The sequence below is a fragment of the Frieseomelitta varia genome, unplaced genomic scaffold, assembly GCF_011392965.1.
Source record: "Frieseomelitta varia isolate USP_RPSP 00005682 unplaced genomic scaffold, Fvar_1.2 scaffold_937, whole genome shotgun sequence".
NCBI classification, from domain to species: domain Eukaryota; kingdom Metazoa; phylum Arthropoda; class Insecta; order Hymenoptera; family Apidae; genus Frieseomelitta; species Frieseomelitta varia.
This window is the reverse complement of record NW_025110742.1, coordinates 106,095-118,570: the sequence shown is the minus strand read 5'-3', so window position 1 is coordinate 118,570 and position 12,476 is coordinate 106,095. Positions and strand designations below refer to the sequence as shown.

Sequence of the window (12,476 nt, the reverse complement as noted above, 5' to 3'; positions counted from 1 at the left end):
CAATCATTATTCTGCCATAATTTATATACGTTTATGGAAAATTTGGAGATCTAGAAACGCGCGCAACGTATACGCGAATGCATAAAATATTCAGAGTATAATATTTCTTGTAACGTTTAATAGATCGAGTAGTTTTCCACCTGTTTTAATCATCTTTATAAAAATGCGAAATTATGCATAGACATCCTACTCATGACAATCTTAGTTAGATTTGAATGAATCAACTCGTGTTTTGTCGATCCGATGAAATATTAGTTTCTATTAATTATTTGTGCCTACGATTTGTACAACTATCATTCGTTGGCAATTCCAAGGCAGCATAGAATCGCATGAATTTCTAGTTTACGTAGTTTTATCGGATCAATCTCGTAGGAAAATCTTGTAGACTTGTAGAAGCAAAGGAAAACTGCTCATATTAGCGTAACAAGATATAAAATCATACTTCTCTGACAGAACCAGTCTAGGTGTAACGCATAGTTAATTTCAACACGTTTCGATGTTGATTGCTTCCGAACTTTCGAAATCTTTCGACGCTTCGTTACGGCAGCCATATAATATCGTGTAACAACAAGAAATGGACATTTAACATATTAATAATTAATAATGGTATGTTGGAAAAATATGTTTTCCTGGTAATACGATAACCTTTTTATGGAAAATTATAAGTCACCTTATTTTATAATATATAATTCGGAACGAAATGAATAAGATTCGAGATTAACTTAAATCATAAATCATAGGTGTTGAACTAATGAAATTAAACGTAGCACATTTTAAAGCGACAAAATCTGTGTCGTGCTTCGTACGGATCTCAGGAATATTAACAAACTTATATTTATATTATTTTACATTTTAAATAGGACATAGAAATAAAGATTTCTTTTACCTGTCAAACGATTGTAGCAAGTACTCTGCTTTGAATATTTTTAATTTTATTTCGTACAGATATGTGAAATCCGCGGTCTACTTGTCAGACTCGAGACTCGCGGTGATAAAAATTACTCCAGACTTTTCACCAGTAATCACCAAGTAAAGGGAAACGTTTCCTCTCTTATTTTCTCTCTCTCTTTCTTCTTCAGATCGTTCACGGAAGATTCTTTCTTCTCATTGTACACGGAGGTAACGGCTATACAAATTTTCGCTATTTGTATGCGACACCGCGACACTGTCGACGTGGGTCGACGTGAATTATCGCGAGTGTCAGACCTTACGGCCCGTCCGTATGAATGGTTTAATTTAAGGTCGCTGAGTCAATTCCTGGTAGAAGAGACGCGCGTTCTCGTAACAGTTGCTGAAACAACAGTGTCCAACAGGGAAATGCAGAAAGAAACATTTCATCGGACTCGATAGCTTCGTTGTTTTCTTGATTTCATTTACATATGTTTCGTTTAATTTTTTCAAAATAATTGGCACTCGAGGTGTTTTTCGAACACTTTAAATTCAGTCTTCAGCGGTAAAGATAGATTTTCCAAGTTAGAGTTTAAATAATAATAACTCGACCTGTATCGAAGATATAAAATTTGTCCAAGAGGAATTAAAGTGGGAAGAACATGTAAAAGTTTGTAATCCGTCATTTATGCGTTTGAAGAATTATTTGAATGTTTGAAAAATAAGTCACTGTAGATGTGGAAAGTTTAGGTTAAGTTCAGGTTACCCAAAATGTTTAAACGAAAATTGAAACTCTTAACGAAAGAGCAGCGGTGGAGCAGCTTTCCGGGATTGAAGATAACCGATCGCATAAACGGACGATGTGCCGTGGATGAAAATGATCGTGGTTAGGGTAGAAATCCAGAAATTCCTATCTGCGCGATCGTTCGTTCAGAGGCAGCGCGAGGAAACGCGAACGATGCTCCGTGGGCGGGGATGATTTAGTAATGAAGATATTAACGGAGCGAGAGCGCGCCACAGAATACTGAGATTCAACTATCTAACAGCTGACATAACTCACGTTTATGACTCGACGCCGGTTGCTTCCACGCTCGCAGGTCTGCGGACCCTTTTTCTTTTCGTACACCCGTTACGTCGTGGGCAATTAATGCCCGAATCGCTGGGGAAACGTTTAGTCTGCGGTCTCTAGACGCAGCACCGGGGATGTTTTTATGCCTTCTGTAATTACGGTGGATTAATTTGACGACTTGATTAACTGGCCGGGAATGCCTTTGTTTTACGATCGAATTGAACACGTTACGGTCTATGTTTAAGCAGTGATACTCGAAATTGGAGGATATAGAAAGTTTTAGTGACTTATTAAATCGTGGAGCTAATTGTTATTTGGAAGCGGCGTACATTGTGTTTGAGGGAATTTTAAGCATTGGATGTTCAGAGTTTTTGTCTGGATCTTCATTCACGAGAGAACTGTTTTTCAACTAAGAAATTTCGTACCATTATAATACGTTTCTTTATCTTTCAAGTTTATCAAAAATAAAAGATTATTTCGTAAAAGATCTTTCGAACAGAAGGAATTCTATCTGTGGGTTATTAAACACGCATAAAAATATTACAAAGTTCCCAAGTAATTTAATATTAATATTTTCCACGTATTTGTATTACAATAAAGGCTACAATAATCCACGTTACACACGAACAATCTTTGATAATATTTCATAAAATTTACGAACGATTGAATTTTAAATTTTCATTGAAAAATTAAATCTCAACTTCCAAAGTTTTCAAATGTTTCTAAATATTCACCGCGAAAATATAGAGATAGAAAAGTTTGCAGTCTTGGTGTCTTAGCGAATGTAGATCTTAATACAGACTGTTTCCCTTCTTTATATTAGCGGAGGGATGGTACAGGGGTTGCGGACGGTTCAGAGAAAAGGAAGAGCTTGGCTAGAGGGAAAGATCGTAGCATAGAATAAGTTTCGCCGGGATACATTAGCAGAGTTATGCTCCCGGAGGCACTGCTGGCTGCGCGGTATATCTTGGTTATTTTTTACTATCGCCCCTGGCGGCACGTACAAACACATGGAAAGGGTGATTTCTTCACCCTTCGACCGGCCCCTTTGTACTTCGTGCAGAGAGAAAAAAAAAGGGGCCACTCAACTGTCGACTGTCCTAAAACCTTTAAAAATGTTTTCGCAGAGATGTAGCTTTCAAAATTTTTTTTTTTCAAAGTTATTATTTGAGCCTATGAATTTCTATCGATAGTAGTCATCAGCAATAACGCAATGAAACTAAAAATACGCAGTATCATTCGACTCTTAAATTAATTAAAATTAGAATTAAATAACTATTTAACGTACGTGCAAATACGTTTGAAACTTTAACATTTGAAATCTCTATGTAAAAATATTCAACAATAGCGACTAAGAAATTTTTTAATATGAACATAGAATTTCCAGAAGAGAAATATAGAACATATTGTCCATGTTGTAGTGAAAAGAAAAAGTATCTTGCAAAAAGATCGTCTCCTCATCACTACGGATTAGAAAACAAACGGCAAAGTAGAATCTGACGCGAACATTTTTCAATCGTCGGTTGAATTTTCGCAAACATTCTCTATCCATCGCAGGAATCTCTCGTCGTCGGTGATGATCGAACGAAAGTTCCATATGTCGGTTTCGAATTGTATTTTTCACGGGCCAGGTTTTCCCGCACGGATGATAGAAATTTATCCTAAGGGGTGAGGGTTATTTTTATATTTATGGCGTCACGAAGGGGGAAGGATGGCACTAATGCCTGTATGCCCTTTTTCTCTCTTCTCTTTTTGTTAATAACCATTCGCGATGGGCACGCAGAGCGAGAAGAGTCGAATTATAGGGTGGGTGAGGATATTTCGTAGGGTAGAGAAAAAAATCGTACCTCCAGGGGCTGTCTATGGGCTGCACTGGGTGACGATACGTTTTTATACACGCTCCCATACCTTTTTACGCGATCTATTTATCGTACGTGGCACATTTATCCGTTCTTGAATGAAAACTCCATTCGATTTGGTTAATTAACACTTTCGCACTGATTTCCTTGTTTTAAAACAGAGAAATCTGTTGCTTTTTACTTCTTGGAATTGTATCGATAATATTGTCGACGTTGTAGAAACAATTTGAATTTCACCTAAAAATTTAAACAACACTCGCGTAATTTCAAGTTTAATCCCAGAAAGTGTAACGGAACTGTTACATTTAATTAACATTGTATTTGCTGAATAAAGAATTAAACCAGGCGTATCCAGCGTTACAATTTTTTGTTACAAGCTAAGGATAACTATTCGCAGAATTGAAATTTTATTATTTTATTCAGAGCGTCATGCACGAATGAACTTAAGCCAGTTAGGGTTCTGTCGTACCAGAGTAAGGGTAGGTCGATGATAGGTCGTGTGATGAAAGGGGCGAAGAATGATAACAGAGAAAGTTCCACATTATTTTTTTGCAAGTAAATAACATTTTATTTTTCAAAGTGACCATGTCATGCTTCGACATCAATTATTCATTCCCTTCGAAGGTAAAACTTCAGAGGGGGTTCGTTTCTCTGGCGCGCTCTACTCTTTCTTTCCTCTCTTCTTTCTCTGCGAATTCGATATTAAAGTTTCCATTTTGCTTCATGATACGACAGATAGACTGTTGTGGCTCGATGCGTTTCCCGAGTAGTTGTTTAGATAAATTATTAAATTGTTGCGCGTCGACGACCAAAGTTGGAACACTTTGCCGTGAAATTCCAATTTTTGTCTGTGAAAATTTGAACGCGGAAATTTTTGTTTCTAACATTCTCGAGAAACTCGCCGTTTCATATTTCTTTCTGGACGAAATTTTACAAAAATTGCAAGTAAAACACAGCTGTTCCGAATGTAACTCTTAACCGATATCCAATAGGAGGAGGATAACAATTTGGAGTTAAATTACCCGATATTTGAAACTCTTACGTTTACTTGAATTTTTACTAACGTACAATAAAAGTGGAATACTCAAAGTGTTAGCAAGTCCAACGCAAATGATCGCAGCATCAAACAATTCTACTGACGATACTATTTGACGATCGAAACACCTTCTAATATTATTTTCAATCAATAAAAAATTAATCTCCACGGAAGAAAAGAGAAAAAAAGAATTCACAACTGTAATACAAAGCCACAATAGCCTCATTAATCCTTTGTTTTAAGCGGTCGCTTGTTTAAGACACGGGGGTGGTAAATTAGTTCTTAGTTTCCCCCCTCCCCCCCCCCCTTTATGCAGACACCCATTATTATCGGAAGTACGGGGGACGCGTGCTCACCCCAGTGATTCTCGCAAATGTATTCCGATTATATAGTTTCTTTGTATGGTCGTGCGTTGCAGTTCGCAATTGGCCGTTGGTTCTTACGGATACCAGGCGTCGAAACAAAAAATAGCTTTATGTCACGAATGATCATTACCGAAGTTTTTCAAAGGGGGATGGACGCGTGGCAGGGTCAGGGATGGCCCGTAACCTTGGACAACGCGAGGAAACGGTCATTCGCCTTGGCGATCGTGAGTCCTGCAGGTGCTGACCAATGCGTCGTTCGATAAAATAATCATGCGTGTTTCGTTTTCTCTTTTCTCTTTTTTCTTTCTCTCTTTTTTTTTACTATATTATTGTAGTTGAGTATGAACTCCGAACGTGGGTTCCTCGTGATCGTCAATTTTTCTATTTGGGCAAATTTAACTTTCAAATGGAGATTAGATTGTAGACACTTATGACAATCCATGGTACATTTATTCTTTATTTCGTCTATCTCTATCGTGATTGTAAATTGTTGCTGTCTTCGATGGTTGGTGAACTGACACGTTTGTTACTAATATCATACACGTTTGAGTGCAAAACTGCAAGAAACGAAGCATGACTTTTCGTAATTTTCCACGCTGTGATGTAGGACACATTCAAAAAATTATATTTTTCAAAACTTACAACTTCATTCTTCTGAGCATTTTTCAACTCGAGGGAGTTATTTCGTATCTACATAATTTTATTCCGTCGGACGGGTCGAACCTCAGATCAATCGGTAAAGGAAGAAGAAAGCAGAAAGACTATTTATATGAAGAAATTACTGTCACTCCTATTTAAAACATTTTAATTCGGCCGACGTCGACCCTCGGTGTCTCTGTCGTGACGTTTCGATACCCGACAGAGCATCGTCTCGGGCAGACACGATGGTCTACTAGTCACGAGATCTACCCTCTCAAATACACGTATACTCCTCGAATATATAGTTGAAAGGAATTGTCTTTATTTAAAATTTAAAAAAAGAAGAAAGTATAAAACTAAAAGAAATATGAAATACAAAAATTGAAATATAAATGTGTATATTTAATTATGAACTTCGTGTTTTCTAACCAATATTTTATACTACGAAGATTCAACGTGCAACTTTTTATCTAAACAGTTCACTCGCCTTTCACTGGCGTACACATTATTCGAATTATATCTACGTTTCAATTTCCCGACATACAAAAATAGGATAACTTATATGGATTTTATAAGGCAATATTAGTTGACGTGTTTTCACAAGTGAACGTGTTACTCAACCTGATACATTGAACCGTGAATTTTTATGAGCCATATCGCACAACGAAGTAGAAATTTCCAGTGTCGAATTTCCAGTGAAATAAAGTGGGAATGACGGAGAGAGAGAGAAAGAGAGAGAAAGAAAGGAGGAAACGATCGCGATAGGACGAGAAATAAGAGAAGACGGAAACTGTTTCGAAGCGATACATCGTTTTCACGGTCCGTGTCGTCTGTCCTCGAACGTGACACGCTGTTTAGTCGATACGACAGCGCGATCGTTGGCGCAACCAGCAGCTGGCACACGTGATTTTCCAGAAAAGAGTAATTTCCACCGTCTAACAGCCTTTATTTCACCCTCCGCCACCTTCTCTAGCCTTTTCTCTTTTACTCTTTCTCTTCTTTCGGTTTTTTCCTTCCTTTATTTTCCCCCGGTTCCTTCGTTCCTCATCGGGTACGCCTCATTTCTCGCCGATCGAACGTCGACAGCGACGATCGTCGCCCTGCCTCCAACTTCAAAGCGAGGACGTCTCATTATCGGACTTTCCGCTTTCTTAACACACTGCATCCTCGCCCCCACCCTCCCTTACGCTCGCCTCCACCTCTTCGTCAAGCATCGCCACCCCCTTATTCCTCGTCACGGAGTGGCAAGGCTATCCGGTGAATTTTATTTTTGCAATTCCAGCACGATCGGATGTCGTGACCAGGCGATAATTGGATACCCTTTCCGCTTTTAAAATCCTTTTGTGAAACGTTTATTAGAACGCCGCGGGCATGTGATTGAAGGGCCGGGGCATTCACGCGCGGAATTGACGATCAGTCTCGTATGATCCGATGGAAACGGTGTCTCCGTGACACCGGTGAAATTGTCGTGCCTCCTCATTTCCGTGGTTTGATCGATAATTTGTTTATACGCTGATACGTTTCGATCGCCCGTTGCGTTAACGCGACGTTTCGTTTGTGATTTACTTCTTTTTTTTTTTTTTTTTTTTTTTTTTTTTTAATCAATTTATATATCATTAACATCTGTTTATTTTTCCAAGGATTCGTTCAATATTTTTTCATCATCGAGTCTTCAAGCTATTCTTAGATTCTATAATTTCAAGATCCAAAGACAGAAATACGGAATCAACGCAAATATAAACCTGACTTCTCAAAATGACATACAAAGAGTATTAAAATACCTCAAAAGCATAAACTACTTACACTTATATCTAATGGCACCGTCGTCGCTAATGACCTCGCTGTCGATGCGACATTAAAGAAAAAATAGAAGAAGAAGATGATGATACAACGAATAAATGTTGTTTTAATAAACGACGATTGTCTAGATTTTCTTGGTGATTCGAATTATAGAGAACTGTTCAACTATTGTACATTGTACATTGAACTTCGCGTTTTCGTATCGTTGTTTTCATAGAAGACTCCGTATTAAAAGAGCACGTAGGCGTCAGGATAGTGCCTTCGAGAGAAATCGATTTGGCTCATAAGTAGGATTATAAATCATTGAGTAGTCGAGTTGTGCAGCATTGTTGCTGAATACGTACCGGAGGGGGTTCGCCTTTAGATATCGATCAGACAGTTTATCTTCGCGGTACAATAAAATAATCGTTCATATCATTTGCTCGCTTTCACCATTTTCGCGTCGCCACGAAAATATTTCTTCTACACTTTGAAACACTTTTGAAAAGTTCCTGTCGAAACAGGTTACATCGACGCTCGTTACGAAATGATGTACGCTTCATTGTATTTTTTTTTCTTTTTTTAATACTTAAACGTTAGACTGCTTAGTTGGAAGTATTATTATTTTTCAATTAGAAAGTTATAGTTGTAAGATAAAAAAGCTTCTCACAGCTTTTACTAATGGTCTAGGTTAGGTTTGTCTATATATTAAACGGAGCATTTGTAATAAATATTACAATATTACGAAACAATAATGAGAAATAATTGAAATAGATTTCCAGTTTAGGTTCGTGACGTTAGATTTGCAAATTATTCTCAAGATTTCTGCTATTTTCTGTGATTTACAAGAACACAAAAATTTTATCATTTTCTTCTTAAGGAACTGTCCATAACCTAATCAGTAATATAACATTTACTTTCAAACGAACGAATTCCGTTTTCCATCGGAATCTATTCAAAATCAACGAGGCGAAAGAAACATCAGCCAAAAAGAAAAAAAAAAAAAAAGAAAAAAAGGAAAAAAATTCAATCTAAGCGTAATTTTACGGATAGATGGCTAATCATCCTGCTAATACGAGGACCGCTAGAAGTTCAGCTATTCTTTGTCGACGCTTTTCATTGTATCGACGGGCATTTTTTGTCGATCGCGAGCAAAGGTTTCGAAAAAAGGCTAAACACAGTGAATACCAGCGTGACTTTAATAAGCATTCACGCTATTCTCCGGGCTGAATGCCTCCATTGTTTGGTACAATGCGGAAGATTACGAATCTACATGACAACGGGCGGACTTTGACGGTTTTTGGGTCGTGTTAAGGGTCGAGGTGACGTCTGGTAGACCTCACATCGAGTTTATTCTTATATGCTTAATCGCCTCCTTTATTTCTCGTCTTTCATTGTCGCTGTTTCAACGCGAGACAGGGTAAATTAAAACGGGAGATTTTTATCTGTTTTGGGGCGCTCCGTCAGATAGGGAGCAAGATTAACAAACTCTGGAGGGTGGCCACGAGCAAAGGAAAATTACGCGAGAACGCGGCAAAGATCATTCTTTAAATCAACGGAAAATTTATGTTGTCACTGTAGACTGAGAGCACATTTAATCGATAGACCTTTCGATTTTGAAGATGAACAATTTTACCAAAATATTACTCTCAAATCCTAATTCGAGAGTTCCCGAAAGAGTACTCACAGACTAAGAAGACATTCAATCCTGAGAGGTTTAACACAGCATGCGATAGCAGTTAATTCTCATGTTTTCTCACATCCCTCCGTGGGACACATTCAACAAAGCTAGATTTACATACTCACTTACTAAATTTATAAATACTATCCGAATAAAACTCTGCGACAGAATTTTGCAGAGATTCGAAATATAAGTAATAGGCTGCGGTTGGAATCTCTTCTCCGCGGTAGCGAACTTCAACAGACATTCAATTCCAGAGACAGACAAATTTTCTAAAATCTCGCCTTAAATTTCGAGCTTTTGAAATCTACGTCAGTACAATAAACTGACTTGTAGCAATGTAGTTATTACACGTTTATAACTTAAAATTTATCCCTCTCTCTCTCTCTTTCTTATTTTCGGCACATATAGTTCGCCAAGTATTAAATTCATACTTAACACAAGTCGCACGCGACATGTTAATCAGCGGAACCCCAACAAACAGAGAGTGCGCGGACAACAAAGCCACAAAGAGAGGCGTTCTGCGTCGAGTATTTCCTTTCTAAACGAGACGAGCACGCCCTTGGCACGGGGCGAGGAAGATTCGCGATACGCTCATTTGCATAGAGGGTGAGAGGCATAAGCTCGAGTGAAAGTGAAACAGTCGGGGGATGGCGAGGAAGCTTCTGGTCGCGCGACCTAATACAAAACAAGATTACCCACCGGTGCGCGGGTTTCGAGTTTCATTCGCCAAAAGGAGAGGAGAGAAGAAACAAACGGCAGTGGCGAGGGAAACATTGGAGGTTAGGCGGGCACCTAATTTGAGGTTAGACTAATTTCGCACGCGAAGGACGAAAAAAAAAAGTCGTCTAGGGTGGAGGTAACAGGGGAAAAAAGTTGAGCTTGGTTGCGGATTGGGGGAAAAACAGGGGATGATTGTTCCAACAACGTGTGGAAATCGTCAGGTTCGTCAATTAATTCGGTATCTGTTTCGTTTAATGTTTCAATTTTAGATTAAATTTTAGATGGATTGCGAAATATTTGATCTGTCATTGACTGGAGGAGTTGCAAGTCTTGTGGAAAATTGTGCAAACGCAGGAATGTACATGCATCGAGATCAGATTTATTTGATGAATTATACGGCGGATTCGTTTGAATTTTGAATCACGGATATTACGAATTGTATTTATTAAATTTGGCACGAATTTCAAACAGAAAGATACCGAGTTAATTTATTACGATTTAAAGTTCTGTCCCTTACACTCTTCGTTTGTCAAGCGAAATTCAAGTTCGAGAAGTTCATTCTCAAGTGAGTGACCGATACTGTTCAAATTAGAAAATTTATATATTTATAGAATTTTCCAGAATTTTGTCCTGCACAAAATATAATGTTTCTCGTAATAAACGATATTTTTCGTAGCGTACGAAGTGCCAGTAGATGGTATTTAAAATTTTCCCATGTAAAATATCAAACGATATTCCTACTCTAGCAGATAGTATTTGGAACGCGTTGAAAGAGAGCTTCAGAAAGTTTCTTCAGCCGTTGGTTAACAAGTTTCTTTGTTTCCAAGTTCTTCCGTCTCTGCATAAAACCGGTGACAGTTCACGAGGAAAAAGTCGCAATAAACTATTGAGACACAAGTATATTTTGTGAAACGATAACCGATAGGGCCACGACACGTAACACGGCAGCAACGTGTTCTACGACTTTCTCTTTCACGGACTATTAAATAAATAATTGCACTGCCGTGTTGTAATTGCTCACAGAGGTTTTCCATTCGAATTCGTTATGAATTTGAAGCCACTGCTCGATCGTAAATGTTATATTACATTGCGGTTAACACATTATGGACGGCATTTTCTGAATATTTATTCGGTCTTAGTTTTAATCTGTTATTAGTCTGTTTAGGAATATGAAATTTAGCAGAAAGTTGTCAGAAGTAGAGCAAACTATACCTGTTTTGGCAACCTGTTAGTTCTTTGACTTTTCTAAATTTTGCAAAACGAGTGTATCGATTCTGTTGTTTTTTTAAAATTTTAATTTCAAACAAGTCTTGAATTTCAGAGTTGTAAATTTTAAATTTTAAATTGTAGATTTTACATAAACTGCAGCACTGCTAAAAGGTGCAAGTTGCTATTTAAAGTTGGAATATCTGTCACGAGGTATCAAGAAATCAAACGCTGCGCAACGATCGTAAAATTTTTTAGAATCTATGCCAGACAAAATGCATAAACAAAATTTTCCTTACGACCCGTTTGCTATCTTATAATTTTCGATATATGTACCTGCTACTTACAACATTTATTCTCAGAAACTCGTTATCTGGAAAAATTTCGTCAGTTCTCCATTATGTTTACCACTTTACAGCGATATTGAAATAAAATACCTAACTCACGTGGCGGAGGAATATTCTTGAAAATTTCCAGCTGGTTACACTGTCGGACTAAACGAACCAGCAGAGGTACATTATCCCACACATTAAAAGTAATGTAATATGCTTTTTCTTCCACCAAGAATTTCCATTTACCAGAGAATCCAAGGTAAAAAGGTTGCTACTCGTCTGACACAAGCAAACACATCAATACGCCGGCTACGAAAACGATAGTATCTACAGTCAAACACGTGCGAATGCGTGCCATGTAATTTGCGCACAGTTATCTACGCTATCACGTGTACCGTCATCATCGTCGCTTTCAATTAAACGATCCATAATAAATGCGTTAACAACGCATCCACATCCGTTTATGGTGGAACGCCGATTATCCGAATTTTACCGATTTTTTTCTTCGCGTCTCGGATTCGTCAAATTTTCAATTGAATCGATTCAACTCGAATTCTCTTTTTCCTTTTGGAGATATCTTTAGAGAAATTTTCCAATTAAATCGCTCCTCCGTCACTTGACTCACTATTGATAATATTGATTAACGAGTATATACAGAAACTATATTTTAAAGTAGGCTAAACAATTTTAAAGTTCTTAAACAAACGTATCGTAGCCTTTGTTTGTACTTGTTACGCACGAAAGATTTTACACTGAATTTTCCGACCATCGATTTTTCAGAGACACGTTCTTTTCAGTATCGCGCATGTAAAATGACAGTGCACAGTGATAGTAAGAGGTAGAGATAATCTAATGGTCAAGGGTTAATGACACGTATAGTATCGATTCGCCTCGATCCT

General features: G+C 37.8%; 1 protein-coding gene across 5 annotated transcripts in view; it reads right to left on the bottom strand.

The window, feature by feature from the left end:
• Positions 1-12,476, bottom strand: part of LOC122537885 (zinc finger homeobox protein 4) — a 145,681-nt gene that overhangs the window by 28,745 nt on the left and 104,460 nt on the right. The gene's annotated exons all lie outside the window — the stretch shown is intronic.